General features: G+C 35.1%; 1 protein-coding gene across 6 annotated transcripts in view; it reads right to left on the reverse strand.

The window, feature by feature from the left end:
- Nucleotides 1–18189, reverse strand: part of NPAS3 (neuronal PAS domain protein 3) — a gene marked incomplete at both ends in the record, with an annotated part of 580623 nt that overhangs the window by 291976 nt on the left and 270458 nt on the right. The gene's annotated exons all lie outside the window — the stretch shown is intronic.

The raw sequence follows: 18189 nt of genomic DNA on the forward strand, positions 1-18189 counted from the left end.
AAGTATGTATTCCAATCAAAATTCTCCTTAGTGTAGAGAAGTATTTTAGTATCCCAGATATCCATGTTACTTGCTGGAATAGGTACTTGAAACTAATTATATAGTTTAAAAGTACAAAGTGAGCAATAGGTCGTTATGCTTCAAAGGCAGCAGTGACTACAAAAAATCACAATACTAATATTCTCTTAAACTCTATATGCCAGGAACATAAAGCTAAAAATTAAGTCTGTATATAACCAAATGTAGCCATCTAATGTTACCTGAGGTTTCTTCTTAAGCCTAGGCTACCTTTCCTACATGATCAGACAAAGCCAGAGCACAGAAAAGAAGGCACAGGACTACAGGAAGATTCCTTTCCTGTCTTTCTGACAAAACCAGGCACACCCATAGCAAAGAGAAGAGGCAAAGTTCATTCTGCACCCTTCTAAAGTGTGTACAAAAGCATTTACATGCCAAGACCCTGATGAGAGACTAATGCCTCTGAAACCATCACAGCACTAGTCCATCTTCACGTACTGCTGTCTTTACAGTGTATGATAAGAAAAATGAAATATCAAGGATCCACTAAAACAAGCAGAATGAATGACTGCCATTACTGAACTGGCCAATTTAACACCAATGGAAACAAAATATGGAGCAACAATTTCTCAGTCTTCTATGATACTGGCTGCCAAACATGATAACAGTAGGAAAAGATAAATGCCAAGTAATGATAGTCATATTGACCTGAAAATGTAATATCATTTCTTATTGATGTTTCATGTAATTTCCTTGCAGGAAATTCTAAGCTATTTATACTGGGCAAACAGGTGGTTTCATTGCTAATAGATTCAGGCAATAGCTCATAATTACAAATGGAGACTGCTGTAGAGCTGGTGTTTTCTAAGTCCTCCTCTTTTTTCATATTCAAGGACATAGATACTAACATCTTGAATGAAAAATCTTCAAGACTGTATTTCTTAGAAAAACTTTAGCTTTAGTTGTGGAACTAAATGAAATACATAGCACCATAAAGATTTTCAGTGTTCTGATCATGATTGCTGCCAGCATGATGGTTTGTACAGTTATTTCATTTATAATCTTTCAGAAACAAAAAAGCAAATTAAGTTTTGGTTTGCTAGACAGTGCTTCATAGTAGTCTCCATAAGAGCATTGTGAAGACCAAAAAATCACCCCACATGTAAACCTGCAAAAAATCACCCCACATGCAAACCTGCAACACCTCCCCGAAATCCTTCAAGTCCTTTCTTTCATGCATTTAGCCTGTGTCATATTTTCCATACATTGTCTGAACACACCACCATTTGGAATTTACCTTTCAATTAATTTTCTGTTTCCTGCCCATATCCTTACATTACCATCCTCTACCACTTTAAAGTGTACCCATTACTTATTGAATCCAGTTCTATGATGTCAGTTGCAGGGCTTTTAGCATTTAAATATCATAATTTCAATGAAGTGTCTGAAGTCAATGCAACACTCTTTAAAACAGTATCTTGAACCTTAAATGACACTTACAGGTAAGTCATCTGTCCTTCACAATTGGGACTGTCAGTTCTATACTTCAAATGAAATTACTTTAAGGTCAGTTAGTTAAGTAGAAGACAAGAGAGGGTCAGATCTTAGCTTTAAAATTTGTCAGTTAAATCCTCTATCAATGACTGCATACTTGTGGCTAGTATACATATAGACAACTATGTTGTAGTACTTTCATGCCGTTCAGTTCACTGACATTTTTATAGCACTAGAACTCTTGGATTTGTGTGTCTTGCTCTTAGTCAGGTGATAGTTCCTAATTTTACAACCACAATAATAGATTACACAGAAAACTATTATGTTTCTGGTAGCCATGCTGCAACTCTTTTTTGATAAATGAATAAATATTAAATATGCACCTTATTTCATACATTTCCATTACTATCATTCTTCATATTTTGAGGAATAAGAATACTGAGACAAATATAGAACAAGGGAAACTTAAATTATTTGATCATCTGAATTCACTGTCTTATTATTTTACTTACTTGAGCTTTCAAGCTTTCTTGATACCTATTTGCAGCAGAAGAAATATGCTATTTTGGGTATATAAGTGCATACCACATTGATACCTTTCAGAAACATGGCAATCTCACAGTCCAGTCACAACACAAACCCTCTTATTTGTACTGAATGAATTGCTGGCATGCCAATAGACGAAAGGAAGACATAGACTGAAATGTTTGGATTAAAAAGCAGGCCCAATGTTATTTTATTCTAAAATTTCAAAACATAAACTATAAATACTGAACTGGCTTCCATCACACAAGCCACAGCTAGTCATCTAAATCTCTCACCCTGTGGATGGAACCATCATCAGCCACAGCTCAGCCACTCACAGAAAACTTGAAAAGCAAGAGATTTAAGATTTATTTCACAACATCTATAAATCAAAGTAGCTCAGCAACCTTCACAGACCTAAAGGTGTGGATGCACGTCTTTTTTAAAAAATGTGGATTCCCTTTTAAATGCAGACTCCCTACCGAAACAAAATACTGAATGCATGAAATAAATTTCTTCTTTTGAGCTACAGGAATCAGAGGAAATGAAGATGTGAAAGCTGAAGGATGTGTACCAAACTGCAGAAGGAGTCACAATGGAAACAAGTTCCAAACCCAGATTAAGTTCTTCCAAGCTTCTCCTATTTTAATGGTACGAACAAACATCTCTGAATAGACTTCTTCACATGTGGTCATATTTTGTATTGCCTATGTTTAGTTGACAATGTTTAACACTTGAAAGCACAAATTAATCAAAAAGTTTGATGAAACAATATTTGTACTAAATATTGACTTTTAATAGTGACAAGAAGATAGAAAGATTGCTTTCACATGTGCACTTTGTAATGCTGGAGCAGAAGAATCTGTCTTCAAAAATATTTTACTTTCCATGGCATTGGACTATGACCTTTACTATCCAAACTGACATGTCTAACTCAAATTCTAACTGTTCACTAGTTCATCTTTAAGATTCCTCCCTCAGTGACTAATCTGGCTATACATGAAGTGAAGGAAGAACCACTTCCCTTTCAGTGTCTTGGGGGCAGTCTAAGCACGCTTAATGCAACCTCAAGAGCATTTGCAACTGTCCTACAAAAAGTGGGAAACTGTGGAAAAGAAAAATGTAGACTGTCTACCAAAGATTTCTATGCACCCTGAAGAGGAAGGATTTTCTCCTAAACACAGTTCTAAGGTGTGGGAGCACAGACCAAAGACTGATGTTCACTGTGGCCATACTGGTGAAGACACAGCTCTAATAAAGCATAAGCAGCATTCTTTGATCACTAGGAATGGAAGAGCAAAACATGAGGACAATCATCAGTTTCCCCTAAAATCTTCTGTGAGACTTTGTATGACACACCTCAATATAAATTGCTTTTGTAGAAAGTTTTGGAAAATTCAAACAAAGGGGTTTTAAATTATGTTCTTTTAATAATAGTTTAAAAACTAAAGTGAACTTTAAAATTCATTTCCTTTAACCTTTATTTATTCCCAAAGACTTTTTCTCAACTAGTCTCAAAGTTCTTATGTTTTTAATTCAATTTTGTTGATTTTGCTAAGAAGAACTTTTTGTACAGTTGGAAGCAGAGGTGGACACAGGGCCAGGGCACTACAACCTTTTAGACAATCTGCTGTCTGAAGTATAAAGAAGCAGAGCTCATCTTGAAGAGTTCTAATTATGACTGCTCATAAAGTCAAACTTTAATTAGCAAAGCCTGAGCAGATTTACAGAAATGTGAAAGTTTATAAACACCCCACCAAAGAAAAGAAAATTACCAGCTTTATTCACAAAATATGTAACCATATCAGGCTAATTGCACAGCAGCTTCACATAGGGTTGGCTATGTGAAAATACCTATTTTTGTCCATAGGTATCAACAAAATTTATGAACCTGTCAGAGGGGAGAGCATAAGAAGCAGAGTGGTTTGATGATTTTATGTGCAAAATAGTTCACAGCATGAATGTGGCTATAAACTTTTAAATATTGTTTCCCAAAATGTAACCTTTTTCTTTGTACCAGAGTTGAAAGAAATATCTATAGAAATGGCAATACAATTTTTAATTTATTTTCCTTGGTGTAGAGTAGATTCTAGATGAAAATATATCTTTTGTGATTTCTATGAACAACTCCAAATATTCATGAAAGAAAATGGTGGTGAATGTGGCAATCAAGGTGGTTTTACAGGATGAGGTGCAATGTCATCTTGAAATCTTGGGGCTTTCTGATGATACATATTGATTAATTTGGAAATTTTAAAAAGCTGTATTTTAGAAAAGACAGAGATGCTGACTGCAGGGCTAAACTGAACAACAGAGGATTCAGTTTCAGGGAAGGATGAAGTTTATATTAACATTACACTTCAGTATTTCTGCATGCTAAAATTCACAGAAGCTTTTTAAAAAAATAATTACTTCATGTTTAACACCTTGTGATGAATATATTTTTCTCATTGATTGTTCCTTGCTATCCCATTTAAGACTGATTCTAAGTTTTGAAAGAAATCTTCAGCAAGAGAGAACTTCTCTGCCTAGAAGTTGAGAACATTTGGTATAAAAGATACATATTCAAATCCTGATCTAAAGTGAGATAAGAGATGAACAGCATGGTGTAAGCAGCTGCCCTCTGATTTGGAAAGGGTATCCAAAGAAATTAAATTATGTCAACAGTTACCTCACTGTAACCCATCATACGATCCAGAATTTAGGTCTCTTATCCACCTTCACAGATGGGAAGAAGAAATAAATCTTAGATGGAGCTGCAACATATGTGGAAAGGTACTTTATCTTGGTTTAGTAAAGCTATGGGAACCATTAATACTGTCCTATTACCAATGAAGTATCACAGCAATAAAGTATCAGAATAAATTTGTGGCAAAGAACTACATACAAAGATGTACAATGCAATATACAATATTCAACTTATAAAGCTAACATAGCACTTCAAATCTGTATTTTTGTGTACAAGAATGCCTCATATTCTAGATATCCATCTGCTGGTCACTGGTAAAGAGCATGAATTCATTGCTGGGGAATCCATGGTTGAGAAAGTAAACCTAAACTTTCCATGGAATAACCTGTTAGTCATCAAGAATGAACTGGTTAATAATGAAAATATTATGTAACACAATTTCAGGTGTGCTTTATTGTTATCAGTCATTCATCTCTGAAAAAGCTCCAGAAATTAAAAGAAATTTTAGCAAAACGTGTTTTTCAAATTCAAGTTGAATAATACTTAACTTTTTTTTAATAGCTTTTTTAGTTTTAATAACTTAAATTTGATCAAATCTAAACATTGTCAAAAAAGCAGAAGGTGTTATATCACTTGGTAATTGAACTGGAATCATTGGACTTGAAGGCATAATATGTCTCTCCCTTGAGAAACATTCAAAATTAATGGAAAAAAGAAACAAGATAAGTAACCGTCATGGTGTAAATTTTCATCTGTTTTAGGAGCCTGTTTCTTCTCCAATTACCTTCATTGGGTTTATAGGTCTGCTCCTTCCCACAGAATTTGTTCTTTAGGGAGTGGGGGTTGAGTGGTGGGAGGAGGAGACGAAGTTTAAGTCCTAAATATCTCTCTTTTTCCCCTTCTTTTCTGAACTTCTAAAAATTAGAAACCCCAACAATGAAATAAGTATGTTTTATGTTCTCTTCTTGATAACTAGAACTGTTTCTTAATTAGCACATACTTGTACATTTAAGAGTTTATTTCAGAGATTTTTTTTTTTTTTGTGTTCACTGTTAAGGATGAAATCTTTGCTGTGCAAGAATTTCCAGTCATCTAAGCAAAGAGAGTTCTCCATCTGTGGCTGGGGGCGGGAGCACTGGCCTTTCTCCCACACTGTAGTAGTTACTATAGGAACTATTGTGCCTCCTTCAAAAGGGCTACAGACAGGGTGATTAAAATTCTTCATGAGAGAACCCCCACTCTTCTCCCTGACAATGAAATTCTTCAGGGAGAGGGCTAAGCCTCCAGTTCAAGAATGGCAGCACCTGAAGGAGTGATGTGGCAGACAGAATCACCCCTGCTTTAAACTGAAGCACAGGGAAAAAAATACAAGGGCCCATACACTTGCATTTATTTTATTCCCTTCCCATGAAATTCAGAAACATTGGCAAGAACTAGTGAGAAACAGAAGGAATAAATAACTTCATACAGTCTTCAACATGTAGAGGACAGCGCAGAAAGTAAAGCACAAATAATTTCAATTCAAATCAGTAGCAGGAGAAGAAAAATAATTAAAGTGGGATAGGAGCTCCCCAGAAAATCCATCTGCTGTAAAGAGATCGGGAAAAATCTATGGAAGCATGGAAGAGAAAGATGAAGTAAAGACAGATGGGTGAGGCAAGGGAGAGGGACACACAAAGGTGGGGCGAATCAAGGGCTTAAAAACCTAGGAATTTATGAACCCTTTAGATAAATATGCACCCCAAGAGATTTGGCTCTACCAACAGAAAAAATGCATAAACATTATGATTGCATGAAGAAATGAGTGATGAGTCTGGATTACTTACTCAGACACCACAGTAAGACCCTTACTGGAATAATAGTTCTCTTACTGGAATAATAGTTGTCTTATTTTTAAACCAATATTATTTTTAAACCAATATCACAATTCCTTTGAATAGAAAACTGCTGCCACCCCTTTACAGCTCCAATGGTACAGAAATGGCTAGTGTCACTGATTCTGTTCTCAGGAGGAGGACAGGGTATTAACATCAAGTCAGAACAGTGTTATATAGTGTCAGACTATACTTGCTGGTAAAACTAAGAGGCCTACATCTGTTGTCTTGCTTTTTTTTTTCCAGTCTGATCCCAAAGGTCCATGTTATGACATTTGTAACATCTGCTACAAATGTGGAGGTAAGTCAGGCACAACCTTATTACTTCCAATCTAACGCTCCATCCATCCACAGGGCTTTCATATGCCACTAGGATGTCAAGGCAACCAAAAGCTGTACTATCTACATGAAGAGAGGTGTAATATATTTCTGAAAGTCAAGGAAAAAATCCTGCTTTGTTAAGTCTCCCCTTCTTTTGTTGTCTTAAATTTTGGCAATGTTGTTTCAGAATTTTCTGTGAACAAAACAGGAGAGCCTCTCCTTCTTAAAGCCAATACAATTGCCTTTTAATGCCTTAGTCACTGGTGTGTTGAAAATTGGCAAGTTGTAATTCACCTCCTTCCCTGTTTTCACTAACACTGAAACATATCCAGATTCCTCTACCAGACCCTTCTATACTGCGGTCTGCTTTCTTGCACAGCCCCCTTTTCCTTCCATTCTACTCCCATGATTTTGGTGGGTTTGCTGCATTGTCTTAATGACAAACTTAACTTTTTTCAGTCCTCAGTGGTAAAATGCAACTCCTGACAGACAGAAAAAAAAAAAAAAAAAACTTACTTCATCTGTGGCAAAAAAAAGGTAAATGAATAAGGAAATAAGATCCTTTATAATGAGCATTCTCTCTATTAGCTTTAATCTAGTTCTTTCTATAAACTTTCATTTTATCTATGAACTTCTATTGCTATATCCACAGTATTTGAAAAATCCAGTATTCCACTGTGAATGGGCTAGGGTACTGTATGCTGTGAGGACCATGCAATCACTGCCAAGTGTCTGCATAGGAAGCCAACCATTTGCTATATGGCTAAAATTACCCCCTAAAGAAATTCTTTGAGAAATACCTATAACCTCTTCTGACAGCAAGTGGATCGTAATTTTAGGAACTAACAGCTTTAGATGTTAGTGAACTAGGTAATATGTTCCACACTTGGTATCGCACACTAAAAATAAGACAAATTTCACATTTGATAGAAGTAATTTAAATTCATTACAGGGGCTGCAGAACACTACATTGTAGCAAGTGAGAAGGAAAACCCAGTGCCAGATGACATAAACTGTTGAAGGTCTTGATCACCTGCATTTCTGCCATACTCACTTTCTTACTACCACAGGCTAAGTAAAAGAACCCTCCATACACATACCCAGCTAAGAAAAACACTGAAAAAGATTCAGATCTCCTTATATTAAATGAACACTAAAATTTGAAAGTATATCAAATATTGCTGTTGGCAAATGTAGAGCCACATCCAGTGCTGGAATATAAAATTCAGCTACAATATGTCCAGACAACTACTGACTAATGCATCATTATTCTACCAATGTAAGTGACATACTGAAATGAATCCAACTGTTTAAAGTTTTTTATGGTTCTAAGGTGAATTAAGAGCTTTACTACTTCTACAGACTTGACTTTATGACTGACACATGTAGGTGGTGGATTTGTTTGTAGATTTTTTTCTTCCTTTTTGTGAGTTAGTCAGAAAAGATTTAATGAAGATTCATAAATGAAATGAGACTGGGTACAAGTCTGTAATCAATCCACAATTTCAGGGAAGAAATCTTTATCCGCTGCCAAAACTGAACTGGGTAATTAACTGAGGATTCTGGTAAGAACCAACTGTGCCACTAGTCAATTATTTTTACTTGTCTTCCAGCTGCGGCTTCTGTCTGTTCATAAGAGAGATTGTAAGAAAATGCAACTACAGAGAATTTGGTGATTTCAAAAAATAACTGAAGAAATTTAAGGATATTACCAAGACCATCTTTAGTAGAACCACAAGTTTTAAAAATCTAATGCAAATGGTTCTCAATTTCTCACTAGAAATTTTCATCAAGAACTCATATAAGAACTAAAATAGCATTTTGGAATTGCTGAGGATTGAAAAATGACCATAAGCTGCAATGGAAATCCCCAAGTCCTAGTGAAGCAGTCTTCAGAGGAAGTAGTATGACACTTTAAGTCATGACAACTGGGAGATGGAACTGCTTCTTTTCAAAAGCACTGCTGCTTATTAATTACAGAAAAAAAAAAAAAAAAAAAAAAAAAAGGATTGATGCAAAGCCCCTGTGGGAAAGATTTTCCAGGACATCCAGCACTTTGGATTGTATTCTTAATATATACGTATATAAGTGCACTACTACTTGTAATAATCTGTTTCAGCAGTTTTTAAGGAAACAGAAATCCCTGTTGGAAATCCCAATGACTAGTAAGAAGAATAGTTAAATCTTTACTGGAAATATGACATAGTCTTTAAATGTTTTCAAAGGTTAAAAAAATTCACGCAGTTCATGCTGAATGAGCTCGAAATAAATTAGGTTAACATGTTTTCTGTTATTATAATCAGCTCCAGCACACAACACAGTGTTTCCACCTTCATTTACTGAAGGATTTTTTAAAATAGTCATGTGAGAAAAGTCCAGTTTCCTTTGCCTTTGAAGAGTGCCTAACAGGGAAATATAAGACACATTTACTCAGAAGACAGAATAGTAATGGAAGTGAGGGCTTAACAGTGAGAAAACAGGAAGAAAATTCTACAGCCAAGGAGAACATGTGTAGACACAGCATTTACTTCATCAGAGTTGCATTCATTAGCATCAGGAATTAATTTAGCTGAAGATTCTTTCCGCAGTGAGGGAAAACATTTCTGTTATTTGATTATATCATAGCAAAGAGTCACACTTTCTACCTGAAAAAGTCAAGCCTATCTAGCAATAAGAGGAAAAGCAAAGGCATTCACCATTCAAAATATATCTTGAATACCTTAAACATAAAAGCTCTGGGTGTTATTGTAGCCAGATATTTTATTATTCTTTAGCAAATGAACTTAAAGGCGTCAGAATTCATTGCCCACACAGTACTTGAATCAGACACGGACACAGATGGTTACCTTGACTTTGGGAGCAAAGTTTTATTTTGCAAGATAGCACTGTCTTTAAACCAGCTCTTTTGCACTTTCTATTAGCACTGATAAATATATTTTGTTTCTTTTTTCTTAAGAATTTTACAATTATACTGATAATGTATTCATTTGGTTAGTTCAAGAATTACTTTTTAATATTCATATCCAAACCTAATATAAGTATGCATTTGCTATAAAGAGAAAAATTTGCTGGATACAATAATTTAACAGCCTGAGAGCTGAGATTTTACTGAAATTATGTCCTTTAAATTCTTCTTGTATTTTACTGCTTTCCAACATCAACTTTTATTTTTAAAAATATTTCTTGCGCATAGTCCAAGTGAAGAACTAGACTTACAGAACTATGTAATTTTTAAATCAAGCTCATTAATTTAATGAACAAGATTATTTTTCTTAGAGTATGATACAATATGATACTTAAACTAAAATACAGAGTTGGATGAAGACTGCTCAAACTCAAGACGGAACACACCTCTTTTTTAGTCACCCACAACTTTTATACATCCTGCAGAAAAACTAACAAGTTATGCCTGATAACATTTATCTACTTTTCTTCTTTCTTTAGGAACCTCCTGAAAGGCAGTTGTAATCCTGATATTTTTTGTTACGAATACAATACCTTAAGGATGCTTTGGATTATTTTAAATTGCCGGCTGTAAATCAAACAACATCTTATTTTGTTACTAATACCTGAAAATCTGAGAAATTCGCTTATTAAAAAAAGATTCCACTCAACAATGTTGCAGTGGGACAAGTCAGAAATGCAGCAAGTTTTCTGTGAATACTGACAAACAAGTCTTTCCATGCAAAGGCTTGGTCTTACAAATGCAATATTATTGCAAGGTATATTCTACTTCTGTCTTAAAATAAGATAGAAAAAATGACTATTGAGTAAAACTGCCCCAAATTTTTCAAAAGTATTACTGAAAAATTCTGTTTCAAACTTTTCTAAGAATACTTCTGTCATAATAATAAGTCTATCTTCTACAGGAGAGGAGGGACCTGAGGAATGAAGAGGCATCTACATGGCTGGAAGAGGAAAAGGCGCACTGCTGAGACAGCTCATGGACAAATAGATTCTGAAGAGAAAGGCCTATTTTATGAATGATGGCTTCAGAAAAAAAAAATTATGACTAAAAGGAAAAGTGAATGGCAGAAATAGACTGAAAATCAAAACACTTTACTGAAGGAAATAATATTTTGAAGAATATGAACTGAAACTGAGAATTAGGGATAATCAAAACATAATTTTAAAGCCATCTCTTGTTTATATTCACCAATTATTTGACACTTATTATGACCTCTTAATTATTTCTGACCAGAGCTAACCAGGCAAGAGGGACTCAACTCCTCTGGCTGCACACACAACACAGGTGTTGTGTTGTGAGCTTCAAATATTCTTTTGACCAGCTGGCACATAATACTTTGAGCTTAGCTAAGGGTATGTTTTTATAGTCAGATGAAGGCAAAGGTGAACTAGCTGTAAATGGGTTAATATAGCCACTGATAAGGTCTAGCCCTGCTAAAAAGGCTGTGAAACTTTCCCAAGAAAGATAAAGTAACTCTTTCATCTCTGCTTTACCGCAAATGGGCTACTTCAAGTCCCTAAAGTAGCATGTGCTGCTGTGTAAACATATTGTGTCTAAAGAAGATTTTTTAGCTCATCCCTAATTAAACTGCTAATAGTTAATGAACAAAAACCCATTGTACCAAAAAAATCCTGGAAAGGTCTGAGCACACCCTTTTTCCATCTCTTATTTTCCACTTTTACACTACCTCAACTCATCTTTTCTTCTCACACTTTTCTTTTTTCTTCCCTTAATTTTCCTATTTCACACCAGCTTACTTGAATTGACACTTTCAACTACACACATTTCCTATGGGAAAGAAGTTCATTATGATCAGAGGACCCAAAGCTGTGTTGTGGGAGGTGAAATGGATCACTTTCTCGGGCATCTGAAGCTCTAGAAGGCAATGTAACAGGGAATACTGAAGTGGATACTTGCTAAATTGAAATAGCTGAACAACCTAAATTTACTCACTAAACACAAACTCCCATCCCCAAACCCTTGGATGCTATTCCAAAAAGCCCTGTCTGGGAGGGAATTAAAAAAAAAAAAAAAAAAAAAAAAAAAAAAAAAAAGTTAAAATCACAGCCCAGAGAAGCTACTATTCATTCCACCGAAGATCCAAGAACTTATCATCAAAGTGGAGGTAACCTCTTGTCTGTTTGTTAATGATGTTAATGATACTGGAGCTCCAAAGTGTTGCAAACTACCCTTATTTTCAGGTTAGTCACCTAAAAACTAGCAATTTCTCTGCATTGGGGAAAGCAATATATTTAAATTCTTCCTCAAATAGTGCTTACTAGAAAAGAAAGTGAATTTATACTACTCCATGTATCATCAAAGAACATCAAATCAAGTGTCACAATACAATTCATAATATCAGCATTTAAATTCTATTTCCTTAGAATCCATATTATTAACATAGGATATGTATAGCAATTAATGAAAACATACTATCTCCCACAAATTTTTTATTTTGATTCTAATGGTTTTTTGTATCATGTTGACAATAATTACAGTTTGGACTCAACATAGGAGTGTATGCTTGTCCATTGATAAACACAAGACAAAATTTCCAGAAAGTCCATAATAATTTACTTTTATCAATCAGAAAATAGAAACAGACATTTTTATGATGTCAAATAATCACACTCTTATGACAAAATGTTATCTTATGGGTCCAGCTCTCCTCACAGCCTGATACTGAATCCACAAACCAGGTATAGCACTAGCTTGTGGACAAAACCATCCACCAATTCTTCCATAGAATCATAGAATGGTTTGGGTTGGAATGGACCATCAAATATGGTTCAACTCCCCTGCTAGGGGCAGGACCATCCCTCACTAGATCAGGCTGTGCAAAGGCCTGTCCAACTTTGAACACTTCCGCAACTACTTTGCGTAGCCTGTTGTCTCACAACCATTTACATAAAAGTTTTATTCCTTACACCAATCTAAATTTACTCTCTTTCAGTTTAAAACCATTGCCTCTTGCACTGTTATGGATTTATGCACCTTGTATCATAACAGGCTTCACCTTAGGATCCCACAAAAAACCAAAGTAAAGGTTTCCAACTCCTTTTTTATTAGATCTCAGGTTACAGCTTGAGCTTAGCACTACTACTAATACTGAGACTATTCAGAGAGAAGAATACAGTTAGTCAAACTTATTCTATGACAATCCTGTCACTACAGGCCCTGGTAAAAAAATCTTCCCCTGTCTTTTTTATAAACTCCCTTTATTGAAAGGCTGCAATAAGGTCTACCAGAGCTTTTTTGTCCTCTTCAGGCCGAGCCGCCTCAAATTTTTCAGTCTTTTTTCACAGGGTAATTTTCATGGCCGTCCTTTTGACCCATTCTAACAGGTCAATGTCTTTTTTGTGCTGGGGACAAGATAGTTGGATGCACTACTCCAGGTGGGATCTCATGAGAGTCAGAATAGAGTAGGAAAATAACTTCTTGATCTACTGGCCATGCTCCTTTTGATGCAGCCCAGGATATGACTGGCTTTTGGGGCTTCAAGTGCACCTTGCTGATTGATACCAAAAATTTTCATCCACCAGTATCCCTAAGGCCTTTGCAGGGCTGTTTTCAATCCATTCCTCTAGTATGTACTCACATTGGGAATTTTTGCAGCCCAGGTGCAGAACCTTGTGTTTGGTCTTGCTGAGCTTCATGAGATTCACACAGTCCCATTCATCAGTATTTATGCTTATTTCTTCCTCTGGAATCACATGAATGATAGGAAGTGGCAAGAGTGCCACTTCAAGTAACTCTACAGAGGCAATATGCTTAATTTGGACATTCTTGCCCATAATTATCAACAGACAAGAGACCAAATACCAGCACTTGCTAATAATACACTTTTGCATCTGTAAACTAACCTGTTTGAGACTACTTTCTTACTCATTTAATGCCAGCCCTTATTTGATACTCCCAGTTAATGTCATACTGCATTAAACTTACAAAAACTACTGTCTGGCATCAAGCCTTTTTGGCAAATCCTGAAAATATTTAAACTGATTTATTATTTCTGAATTTTGTCCTTCAGTTTCCGGAATTAAAATTTTTTAGCATTATGAGTTTTAAGTATGAAACATTAGAGGATCTTCAGAGATAGCTTAAAGCAATCCATTTTCTCTAATCACTTACCTCCAAAAAATAAATAATTATTTTAAAACTATTTTCCAAAAAACTGTGACTGAAGTGGACCTTTAACGATGCCCACAGTATGTCCTACCTCAATCCAAAAAATACTGTTTCATTTTAAATTTAAGTATGCTGGTAAACTAACCACAATATTTTTAATACTGAAAAAAAGGAGGGTATTTTAAATAGTGTGCAAGGTAGGTGCTTATTCAACTTCAAGTAAAATCTCTAAATCTCTCCTTTCTCTAAATTGCTTATCCAATAAAGGATGTTCTTAGAAGAGAAATGGGATATGGGATTTTCTGGCATTTGAAGTACTTTTACTCCTAAGCCCTTTTATAAAGGACCTATTCAATGTGAGTTTTGATCCTACGTTTCAAATTGCAGTACTGCACCTAATTTTGTGTTCAATAGCTTGTCATAATACAAAATTACCAAAACTAATAAATGATTCATAGGTCTAAAAATATCCTCTTATAAATGAAGTTTAGTGGAGAGAATAAGCTTTATTTGCATTTAAAGTTAGAACAATGTTGATGGTATTTAATATTTCCTAACATGTAGAAATTTCTTGTTCCATTCTTTGTCAACAATAATCCTCTTAGTTAATAAAAAGAGAGCTGCCATGTCAGTTTAAAACTTGAAAGACAAAACTCCACAGATCCCCTTGGAATTGCTTCCCAGAGTCATTCCAAAATTAAAATGCACTAACTCAGATACGCCCAACCACATAATAGTATAGATGTAAAGGTCCACATAAACAGAGGAAGACCCTGGAAACACCCCTTAAAGCCTTCTGTCCACCCTATTCTGCAAGCATGATTGACTGTGTCATGTTTATTGTTAGCCCATCTGGACAACAGGTGCAGTACTTAATGGCCACAGTGTACTTGATTATTGACTAGTGAATATTTCTGCACAACACAATGGGCCGCAGAATGACCCTCAGTAACAGACAGACTTCCTACCCATTTCTACATTCAAAACCTCTCAAAACAAAAGGAAGGAGTTTTTACCCTATCTGGAAGTTTGGTAGAGAGCTTAAACATACAACCTACTTTGGTCAAATACTCAGTTTGCTAGGCTTGTATAGAGTCAATTTAAGGAATAATAAACCAAGGTGTACGAATTTCAAGCTCGGGGACCTCCAATTGCTTCATGGTGAAAGTTTAACTATAAAACGTGGACAAATTGCTGCACTAAAACCACAGAAGATCCTCCACATGATTTGTGCCAATGTATCTAAAGCTCAGTGAAGCTGATCCCAGGGAGACTTTTCCACTTAGTCCTCAGAGAATTCATTTTGGACCCGTTTCTAATGAGTATATAAAGGATTACTTGGATATTTTGGTAAAGCTACCCAATAAATTAGTCAATCTCAAATTTTATTAACCACAAAGCATTACAGCGGTCATACAGCTGAGGAACACTGAGGGAATTGAAGGCATATTAGTCATTTATTTAGGCAGATACCAGAGATCAGTACTCAGTACAGGATGTTAGTTGTAACATTAAGCTAATTGGCTAATAGTTGCAGCAGTCCTTAAACAGTTTTTGTACTGAGAAGTGTGACCCCTTCTTGAACCAATTTATGTAAACCCAGAGGGAGTCCTAAATTTATTCTAGTTTCATGAATGCATGGTCTGGATTAAGAAACCAAAAGCAAGAAGAATATGCATAAAACCAACTGTGTAAACCAAACACCTAAAATTTACATGCTGTCAGCCTGAAAACTTTCTGTTTAACAAATTAGTTGAGATAATAAATGTTTAAAATAAATTTAACAAATTGGTATTAAAACCATTAATATTTCATCCAGTGCATATGTCAGGGCTGTAGGTTTTTTTCTTTTTAACCATACCTTTGGCTATTTATCTAGTTGCAAACTTTTATAGATGTGAAATATTTTAAGAAGACTTTTGGAAATGGCCTGAGGTAATTTCAAACTTAACAGACCCTGTCCCACCAGAGCTCATTACAGTGCATTTTATAACAAAGTACCCTCTACTTAATTTTCAGAGCTTAGCCAAGCGTACTAGAAATGCAGCTGCATTAAGTGCAATTAATGGTACAATAAAAGCAGTGGAGGGCTGTTTAAGACCCAAGAACTAGCACTGAACAGGGAATCCATGTTCTCTAACAGTCAGTGATATGTCGAAGTTCCAGAAGTATGAGATTTCCCCTACTAGGGAAGGGAAAAAAAATGAAACTGCATGTGCCATTGGGAAAAAAGAAAAACAACCAACTTCTGTCCTCCAACAATCCCAAAAGGTAGCTAAAAGAGGATTAAAAAAATATTCCCTCCAGTTATGCCACTAGCATCCCCCTCTGTCTTAGAGCAGGAGTCCAAAACAATAAACTCATATTCCCAGCAGCAAATATACCAAGCAAATTCAATTCCAGAAAAAGTGAAATTAATAGTAAGTGACTCATATAATATGCAGAATGATCTGGTTTCTTAACTAATGAAGTTTACTTTAAAATGATGGAAAGGAAAAAGAAAGAATGTTTTTGTGAGAAGAAAAAATAATTTATTTTAAATAAAAAAAATATTTAAAATAAAACAAGTCACATCACAAGTGGAGTGTTGATAATAAAAGCTCTGTAACTGTTAAGTATGGAATTATCTTGATAACTAAATTATCATCCCTGAGAATTAAATTAATTCTTGTTTGAAACTAAAGAAGAAACACCATGCTGAAGGCAGAAGACAACATCTGACTCATCTCTAATAGAAGTCAACTGACCTTTCATGAAGAAACTAGTGACTAAACTTTTTTATATGGGACTAATATCTTTTTGTTTGTTTGTTTGTTTCTAGTCTCAAACCTTATTTTCATGTATGTAACTCAATTATTTACTTGGGCAGAAAAGATCAATTAATTCATGTGAGTGGGCCTTCTGATTCACAGACAGTAAGTGGCTTACAACCTGGTTTTATGGCAAAATATGAAAGCACAAAAGCCCTTGATTATGCATAGCCTGCAGATATAGTAATTCATTTTGTACACACTGAATATAAAAAAATCCTTTCATGAGTGCTGAAGGTAGAAAAAAGTTATGATTTTGTGCTTTGCACAAGAATAACAGATTTCTAAATTGTGAAATAGAAACAATTTCCAGTTTTCAGTGCATAAGTACTGGAAATACAAAACCAATAATTAAACCCTCAGAATTTCAACGTTACTTCTCCCAATAATGGATAAACGTGGTAGACCAGATTTTGTTTTACACTTCCCTTTTCTAGTAAAAAATACATGCTAACCATATATTGCTTATCTTTAAAGGTGATTTCAGGTGTTAAGGGATAGAGATAACAAACAAACAAACAAACAACCTCCTACACCTGTTATTTGTGGACTAAATTGCTGACAATTTCCAAGTTAGCTCTGGCTGAGAATTCCATATATGAACTTGGAAATAATCAACAGTGCGTAGAAAGATAAAACCTACTTTGACAGTAGATTTCATTACTCTCAGAAATATGTAGGAAAAATAAAACACATGCATTTTTCCTGCTCACAAAGCATGTGAATACATCTATTCCTGATGCTCTAGTTATCCAGTGCTATATTCTGAGCTGTGGAAACACTTCAATATATCATCAGGTGTTCTCTCTTTCCTGTCCCCTCTGTTCACTGAACCTCACACACAGGGGCTCTATTCCTTTACCAAGACTGTTTTGCTGCTGACTTCCAATCTTTCTATTTACAGCATTCTGCTGCCTCTATCATTCTTCGCAGTAACATAATTCTACAACCATCACTTCAGTATCACAAGAAGGTAACTTTATTTATATGGGCTTAAGGAGACTGCAGAGAATATTTGATGATGTTATTTTAGTAGATTATTTAATTGATGCTCACATTTCCTACTACTCTATGATCGTGCAGTAGAGAATGTATCTTTTTATATTGTATTTATATATCCTATGATGTAATTCTGAAAAAATGTTAGCTACTGCTCAGTAAAACACTATAATTACTACTGAAATAACCACAGTGGTGTGGACAGTGTTGACAAAATAATAATAATAAAGCCTAGGAAATGTAAGTATTAGTGTTAAAAATTTATATAAAGACTATTAACTAAAACTTAAGTAATGGGACTAAAAACCTATCTAAGATAAGGAGCTACTATCTCTGTCATTAAAACAAGAAATGATTTTGTTT

Source organism: Zosterops lateralis (assembly GCF_965231275.1).
Source record: "Zosterops lateralis genome assembly, chromosome: 6".
Lineage (NCBI taxonomy): Eukaryota > Metazoa > Chordata > Aves > Passeriformes > Zosteropidae > Zosterops > Zosterops lateralis.